Genomic DNA, 9,003 nt, shown 5'->3' with positions numbered 1-9,003 from the left:
GACGGTAGTTACTTACGTCAGCTTTGTCCCCCTTCCCCTTATATATCAGGTTCATTCTACTTAATCGCCATTCATCAGGGAATTTTCCATCCACTATCATTTTATTCACTACCTGTATTAATGTTTGATTGGATTTTGGTCCTAGCTTCTTTATTAACGTAATCGGAATACCATCTGGTCATGTTGATGTGCCACTAAGAACCTCCTTCTCTGCCCTTTCCCACTCTCTTTGCTCAAGTGAAGCTATTGTAGTAACGGGTCTATCCTCCTTTGATAAATTGTGTGCAGCATTTCTTTCATTAAATTTTTCTGTCATCCATGTTCCTATGTGTTTTATCGCTTCATCCCCTTATATATCAGGTTCATTCTACTTAATCGCCATTCATCAGGGAATTTTCCATCCACTATCATTTTATTCACTACCTGTATTAATGTTTGATTGGATTTTGGTCCTAGCTTCTTTATTAACGTAATCGGAATACCATCTGGTCATGTTGATGTGCCACTAAGAACCTCCTTCTCTGCCCTTTCCCACTCTCTTTGCTCAAGTGAAGCTATTGTAGTAACGGGTCTATCCTCCTTTGATAAATTGTGTGCAGCATTTCTTTCATTAAATTTTTCTGTCATCCATGTTCCTATGTGTTTTATCGCTTCATCCCCTTCTAGTTGAATACCCTGATCTGTAACAATAAACCTTTGTTCTAGCCTAGTCTTATTACACATTGCATTTAGTTGCTTCCTGAATTTCTGAGCTGCTTTTCTGTCCTTTTTATTTACTTTTGACATCCATTGGGCACCCTTTCTTCTAATTTTCTCATTAATCAATTAGGATGCTTCCCTTCAAAACTTTATGAAGGTATTCCATTTCCTTTCTAATTAAACTTCTGGTTCCCCCTCTTCTTGGAATATGTGTGTTCCCTGGGCGCTTCCTGACGTTTCGCTATCGCCCTCATGACCTCCTCATCCCACCAACTCTTGGGTTTGCGTCTTTTCCCTTTTATCTTTACACGCACCTTAGCTCTAGGTCCAGTAATCGAGTTAATTTGGTTTAAGTTCGTTCTGTTTCACTATCCTAAGAAATTACTTTCCAAATTTGTTTGGCTGCTGCTTCCAATTGCTTTTCTGAGTAAAAATTCCCCTGTGATTGTTCATCTCGCTTCAGTCCTACATTGGTTTCTGTTCTAAAACTGAACTTGATACGCTTGTGGTCAATACCTAGGCTTCTGGAACCATGTTCATCTATGCTCATTACCCCTAATCTATTCTACATTTTCTGTGACATTAGTGCATAATCTATCGTCGAGTGCAGACTCCCTGCCTCCCATGTAATGAGCCCTTCACACTTCTCGGTACTGTTGCAGAAAACTTAATCATGCCTGTCACACAATTCCTGCAGCATGCTTCCTGTCGAGTCTGTGTACCCATCTAGGTCTTCTATATGTGCGTTCATGTCGCCTAATATAATTATTTCGCCCTGTCCTCCTAGCTCAATGTCGCTTGCAATACATTCTAGCATTTTCTTGTTTTTCTCTTTGGCATTAGCTCCTGTCCACAGGTATACAAAGCTAAGGAGCGTTTGCTCCCCTGCCACTTTTTCTATTAGCCATAAATATTCCTTGCATCTCAGTTTAACACTTTGAAAATTCTTACTTTTATGAATGAATGCCCCAGTTCTACCCCCCTTTCTGCTGCCCTTTGTTCTTTTGCAATATTCCCATGCGTAGTCTTGATTACAGGGTGGTTGCTCCATGTCTCTAAGATGTGTTTCCACTAAACCAGATACCATTAATTCCTCCTGCCTTAACTGTTCTTCTATTTCCTCCCATTTCAGTCTATTCCTGCCACCTTGCATATTAATGAAACATATCTTTGAATTAACTTTGCCCTGGCGCTTGTGTCTATTTCTTCTCATATGGTTCCATGGTTCCTTTGATCTTGGTTCCTCCTTCTCTACACTTATTTCCTCAGATGTCTGGGCCCCGCCAAAAATGCTGTTGCCTGGCGACCTATCCCACTACCCATCCTCTTGCCAGTGGCAGCACCGTAGTGAATGCCATTCGGTGTAAAAGTGTGGGGCCTGACCTCGTACACTTTCCTGTTAACTTACATTACCCCGTATCTTAGTCGTCGACTCATTAACCTAATTACATGGTTGGCCTTAACGATCCTCCTTTCCGTTTCGCTATCCTGCCTCTGGTCCTCTGGGATTGTGCAAACGGTCACATGCACAATCTCAGAGGCCTCTCTAAGCCTATGCATCCCCACTTCTAACTACTTCTCGAGATTCTTTCTCGTCCCCTTCAGCACATCGTTGAGACCAGCATGGATAACGACAAGGTGTTCGCCATCCAGCTGCCCCCCCCCACCACCTCCTGGGCTTTGGCCATTGCATCTACCATGCACTTCCCTGACTGGGGCCTCCACCTGCACCCGCCTGTCCGCCTTCACTGTCGTCAAAACGCCTCCCTCAACCCTCGCTACGTTCAAGTCACCGACTACCAGAACCCTCCTCCGCTCTAACTGTTCGCTTCCTGACTGCGACTGTTGCCCTACGGATTGCACTACCTGTCTCTTCCGCTGCCGTACGCTACTGTGAGTTTTTACCTCTCTCTCTTCTCCACTCAAAGCCTGCTGTGCGCTACAGCACTGCAGGATCGACGAACCTCGTCACCCACCTGACACTGCTCCGAACCGGGGTGCCCTGCCGGCCATGACCGGAACGTTTCTACCTGCTCTTCTAGCTGGGCCCGCTATTCCCGCTCCTCCTATAGCTCACCCACAATTCGCTACAACAGGTCGACATTAGCCTCCTCCCTCTTAAGTGACTCGGCGACCTGAGTTTCTAACTTAATCCGTTCTCCTCGTTCCACCGTCAGGTCCCCTTTCAGTTCCTTAATCTTAGCTGCCCATTCCCCTTTCAACGTCCGAACGGCCTCCTCAAAACACTTACATATCTTGCACGCGAAGCCAGCCCCATCTGCCTCGGCTAAGCTCCTGAACTTGGTCTCGTCTAAATACACCAACGGTCGCACTCCTGGCACTGCACTAACTCCCCGTCCCCGTCCACCTTGACTTTCCTAGCTTGCCGACCCATCGTCCGGCCAACTACGCAACGTAAAAGCCCGCTAAAATTCCTACCCAAAAATCTTCGGCACTACGCAACGTAAAACCCACCAAAATTCCTATAAACAGCGACGGGAGCGCCACCGCGTAAGTTACGCGGATTTCCGGATTTCCGAGGAGCCGTTGAGTCTCTCTTCGGGATCCGGCCGGCGTCAAGAGCGGTTGCAGCCGCACGCTCTCCTCACCTTCCGCGGGAGGCGCACGGAGATCCGTCGTGCCTTGCCGCTGGACATCTGGTCCCAGGCAGCGAAGCGAGCGCAGCAAACACGCGCTCTCATCACCTTCTCCAGCAAATGCTCGGGGATGGTTTTGCAGTCCTTGCCTCAAGAATGCTGCGCGCACGGGCGAACCCGGCCGCCATTGTCGGCACATACAAACGTTCGCAGCCGATACCTCCGACGTCGCGCCCCTGCCTCAGCCTTTAAGTCGGAAGTCCTTCTTATGTAGCTTTCTATTTCCGAGGACTGCATCATTGATGTTTTGTGGTCAGCTGGCCCGCTCTGTGTATTAATTGCAAGTGTAATAAATAGCTTATGAGTGTTAACGGTTTGTCGTCCCCTCCATTTGTTTCCCTCGAACACGAACCCCTCCGGAGTTTGCGATCGGGAACGCTGCATCCGCGGAGTGGGAGTACCGTGAGGCGAAAGGCATTGTCCCCCTATATTTCCACGCCTCCACGAATCAGACAGTGGCGCTGCTGATCGTGGTTAAGGCTTTGTTCAAAGTTTACATCCCAGTTTATGTTATGTGCGCTCGTCCGTGTCGTTGTTGGTGTTTTTAGCCTTTCAAAAGATGGCACGTAGCCACACTGAGGGATCGGCCGCGAATCGAGAGGCAGAGGTTGCTATTTAGGTGTGCTTAAGAAATGCAAATAAAAGGATGCGAGAGGGCAATACCGGTGGATCTTACCTCAAGACGGGCATGGATTGAAATGGGAAAGTAGTTTGGATGAGAAAAAAGAGAGGGATACAAAATAGAATAATTTAATAATTAAAAATGTAACAAATCATCGAAAAAAAATATTATAACACTTAGCAAGGCGGTCGGTGAGATTGTAGCAAGAAATTTCGAATAGCGGTAAAATCAGGTCTATGGCTGAACACAAGCGTGGTGGCGGAAAATGATAGCGAGAGCGGGCTGCTCGAACTAAGGACAAGATGGTTCAAAGGCTCCTCCAGCAACCGTCTTCTCACGGAGGTGAAACGGCGACAAGAGAGCTAAAAATGATCCATAGATTCAGGCTCATGGCAAAATGCACAGTGGGGAGATAGCGCCAAACCAGACCTGTGCAGATAGAAGTTTAGAGGAAGGTATAGGGCCGCGCAGTCTCGTCAGAGATACTTCCAGCTGCGGAGATCGACAAACTATCCTGGTCCCAGAATATTTCAGGTGCTGATAACCCGCCGATGTTTAACGAGCTCTTTCTGGCGCCCTTATTAACGCATGTCGCAGAAACCTAGATGCGGTGATATAGGCTGCAGCCGGGAGAATAGGAAACGCGGGGTCGCTTAGGGAAGCCTTTGTGAGGTCATCAGTGATCTGGTTTACTCTCACGCTGGTGTGACCAGGAACCCACATTAAATGAACAAGGCTCTAATGCTAATGAAGCAGAGATAAGAATGTGTTTAAATTGGGATTTGGGTAATAACTGCCACTGCGGCAGTAGAAAAGTCTAGCTTGCGCAGAGCAAGTACTACTGCGTAAACTCTGCTGGAAAAATAGGGGTGAAATACGGAAGGCACCTTAAAAAGGTCGTCTAAACGCGGAGAGAATATTCCCACAACTGCGTTTTCATTGCTATGTGAGGCGTCGGTTCCTATTGCAATATTTGTAGGTAGGGTTGTTAAATTATCTGAAACATCAAATTATGCGATGGTAAAAGTTTTGCATTTTGTGGGAAAGTGTCATCGAAAACAATGTGGACTGAGGACCAACTGCATAGCACAGGAAGGGTGTTATAAATTTTCACGTGTAAAGGTTCAAATAGTCTTTCCACAAACACAACCTGTGGGGTGTGGAAACGGGACCAGACGGCGCCAAAAAATGCGGTCGGCTGAAAAGAGAAATGCTTTGCGAACCGTGGAAATGTGATTCATAGATTCTTAGGTAAGTCTGCACAGTTAGAATGTGAGGCCAAGATTAGACAGGGGGAGTGCAGGCTTCGAAGTACAGCACATTGGTAGCCACAAATTTGGGGAGGCGAAGGCACATCCGAAGTGCTTTCGTTTCCAAACGGACGAAAGGACAAAGCTTGCATGTAGCCGAGACTGAAAGCAACACCGACCCGAATTCTGAAATCGCCCTGACTTACATATGAAAATCATTAATAGCGCATGTCGGCGCACACCATACTAATCACTGCACAGCCTACGTAACATGCCTGCGGCACGAGCCTCTTTCTCCGCGACATGGTGAATATGGGGCCGCCAGGTACGTTTGTCGTTATAAATGGCCCAAAGTTATTTCAGGGATTGAACCTGAGGTATTGGTTGTAATTGACATTTAAGAGAGATCACTACAGGAAGGTATGGAGGAAAAACAAGAACGGCGCACTTGTTAACATTTAAAGTTAGGTTTAAGCTGTCTAAGCAGGGCTCAAGAGAACTCACATATGATTCCAACTGTTCATAAAGGGAATGTATATCAGGCGCAGCCGCAAAAAAACGCAATGTCGCCCGCACAGACGTAAGTGCGAACATGCGGATGGAGAGAAAGTGAGCCCAGCAAAATATTAAACAGCCCAGGAGAAAGCACATCTCCTTGCTGTACACCTCTCGTTTGTTTGTACCTCTGTGAGTGAACACCATTACACTCTAAACAGAAAAGGAGTAAAAGTGGAGTAAGCTGCCCTCTAGCGCACACCTTTTTATAAAAGAGTGTGCCCCGGAGGACAACTTGCTTCGTTTTTACTCCCATAAACGCGTATTCATATTTAGAGAGTATGCACACAAAGGAATTGCGTGTTATAGAGAAATGCATATATCCAAACCACTAAATATTCTGAAAACTGAAGAGACTGCAACCTATGTGATAGTCTGGAGTGTTCTATACTGTCGTAAGCTTCGGAGACGTAGCGTAACCAAAGCAGCGCACAGGCGTTGACGACGAGCAAGGAGAATTCGTCTCTGAAGATCAGCATGTGCATTCCATATCGACCATCGTGGCCGGAAACCGAACTGACACGTGCTGAGAATAGTTCTGCGCTCAACGAAGGCTGCAAACTAAATTAGTAACACCGTTTCTATTAATTTCACCACGTTAGATGTTAAAGAAATAGGCATAGTATTATCAAATTCGTAGCCTCCACCCTGATTTTTAAGTGAAGGGATCACCTTGACCAGCTTCCGCTCGGAAGGTATCCAGGCGTGTTTGGTGGAATAATTTACCAGGCGTAATAGGAGTCGGGCGACTCCTGAAAGAATAACTTGAGCATCTTTGTAATAACACCATCAGGACCGGGGGAAGCAGCGGGGCAATCCCTGCACAGCGTGTGAGATCTCCGATAGATTATCTTAAGAGGCATAATTGACGCCAGCGGCGGTAGCAGCATTGGTCCCAAAGACTTTAGAGACGAGAACAGCTTTTTCAGGCCCATGTCAGTTGATTTAACTGCCTCTGTAGCTTTTTTAGGTGATAGAACTACTGACCTTAAACTACGAGAGGACGTGAGCTGTATTCTAGACCGCAGAAAGCCGAATAGTGCTCAACGGTTGCCTGACTTTGAAAGATAATCGAAATGCTCCGAGTCATATTTGTCTTTCCCACGAGAAACTGTGTGTTTAAAGGTGGCTGCAGTGAATTTATAATTATTCCAGTTATTTGAGCATTCATTATGAAGAAGCGTTTTCTATGATGCCTTCCTGTGCCTGTGATCTCTCCTACAGCCCGCATTCCAACAATTAGAAGAATTCGCTTTAGATGGCCGCACCAGAAACGCGGACTTTTTACGGCATTCCTCTATAGCTAGACATATGCTTGTTGACTAGTGGTCCTCGGCGAAGTCAGAAACTGACACAAGGGAAGAGCACAACGTCTTCTGAAATCGGTCATAGCTTACTTTTGATCGCAACTGAGAAGACAAAGGAGATACACGACATATATCAAAACGAACAGGTATATGGGCACTAGGGTTGCCGCAGCACCTACGACAAATTGGTTACGCCAATGTCAGGACTAGTGAATGTGAAATCTAAGATAGATTGAGTCTGTGCGTGAAGGTAAGGGGTCGATCCTGAATTTAAACACATAAGGCTGTGGTCAGAAACCGAGTGTCAAAAGCGCTTGCCGTATAGATTTGTCCGAAAGCCCCACGACACATGGTGGGAATTCGAGCCGTCTGCCACGAGAATTGTGTTTTTACATTCGGCGAGTAGCAAGTCCAGCGGTCTAGTATCCTGTACTCCATATGGGAAATAAAAATTTACTATGTAAAACGGAGAGCAGCCAGGAAGAACGAAGTCTAAAGCCAATATGTCACAGTCTGGAGACATTTGCTGAAAAGATACCATAAGTTTGAAGAGACTGAAGCTATCAAACCCTCTCCTCTTTACTGGCGATCTTGGCGAAGTAAACGATAATTTTTTAAAATGAAACTGCTTGTCGGTTGAAACCCAAGTTTCTTTTAGAAGTATGACATCCGCAATAAGCTGGGAAGACAGAGTAAATGTGTGGAAACTGAAAGAATCGAGCGACAGCTCCAATGCAGAACTGGCAATGACGTTACGGTTGCGAAAGCCTAGCAGCAGGAACTGCTTGCTCCAGAACGGTATCGTTAGGCTTAGTGCCAAGCTGCTGCTTCTTTGATTTTGGCTGGGTACGCAAAGAAGAAGACTGAGACATGAAGCACCAGCGGCGCTTGTGAACCCGCGCATCAGGCTCTATCATCTCTGAAGTGATAATTCCAACATCACTTGACGAACAGGAGGTAAATCCAGCGGACGGGGCAGAAAGCTATAGTCGGATGCTACAACAAATGTCGCACTGTGATAAAAGTCACTAACAAACAGCCATGGGGCTTTGTCCGTGGTCGGGGCCACCTCGTGACCGAAGAAGTAAATTACTAATAGAAAAGGAAACACGTACAGTCTAGCACGATTTGAATTTTGAGTACTTTAGGCTACACTCGGATTGAGCTGCTGTAGCAAAGTTTACTTTCGCGCAAGAACGCTGGAACGATTTCATGAGCTTGCCTAGAATAACGATTCCTGTGTTGTGCGCCGTCATGTTTGTTGGGCAGTCAGTGAACGTCATGCTGGGAAATATTTATTGGCCCTTTTCAGCCGGTACGAAATAGATAGGCTTGAAGTCCTCTTGACATTGCGTCCTTACTTCCGTACTTCTAGCTGTGAGCATGAAGTCAACAAAGAAACATTCAACAAGAAGGAGCTTCAAGTACGCCAACTTCTTTGTGCGGTTATTTTACGAGAGGAAACAAGAATTACTAATATAACGTGCACGTACACCTACCTGATGAACACAACTGCATCACGAACTATAGTGACCATAATATTGGAAACAAAAAGATACGCCTTCATTTGTTCAGTTATAGAAGGATATTATACAGGAATAAATGCTGCCACGTTTGTTACAGTTCGACTGATTTCCACAATGCTTTCAGCAGCGAAGCCAGTGGAAAAGCAGAACAGGCTTGAGGCACCTCGCGCCAACAGCCGCGAGATGCGGCGTTCCAAACCGTCGGCCAAACCGTAATTGCCATCTGTGGACCGCCAAATCACGTCGTTACATGTACATGCGTCAGCTTTATTCCTATAAAATATAATCCATGTTCCAACCCATTTGTTTCGTGAGTTTCCCTCAGCTCGTTTAAGTGTCCAGACTTTCACACAATAATCTTCATGAAAGCTTCGCCCCGTCTGCGCG

The sequence above is a fragment of the Amblyomma americanum genome, chromosome 1, assembly GCF_052857255.1.
Source record: "Amblyomma americanum isolate KBUSLIRL-KWMA chromosome 1, ASM5285725v1, whole genome shotgun sequence".
In the NCBI taxonomy this organism is placed as follows: Eukaryota; Metazoa; Arthropoda; class Arachnida; order Ixodida; family Ixodidae; genus Amblyomma; species Amblyomma americanum.
This window is presented reverse-complemented; position numbering follows the sequence as displayed.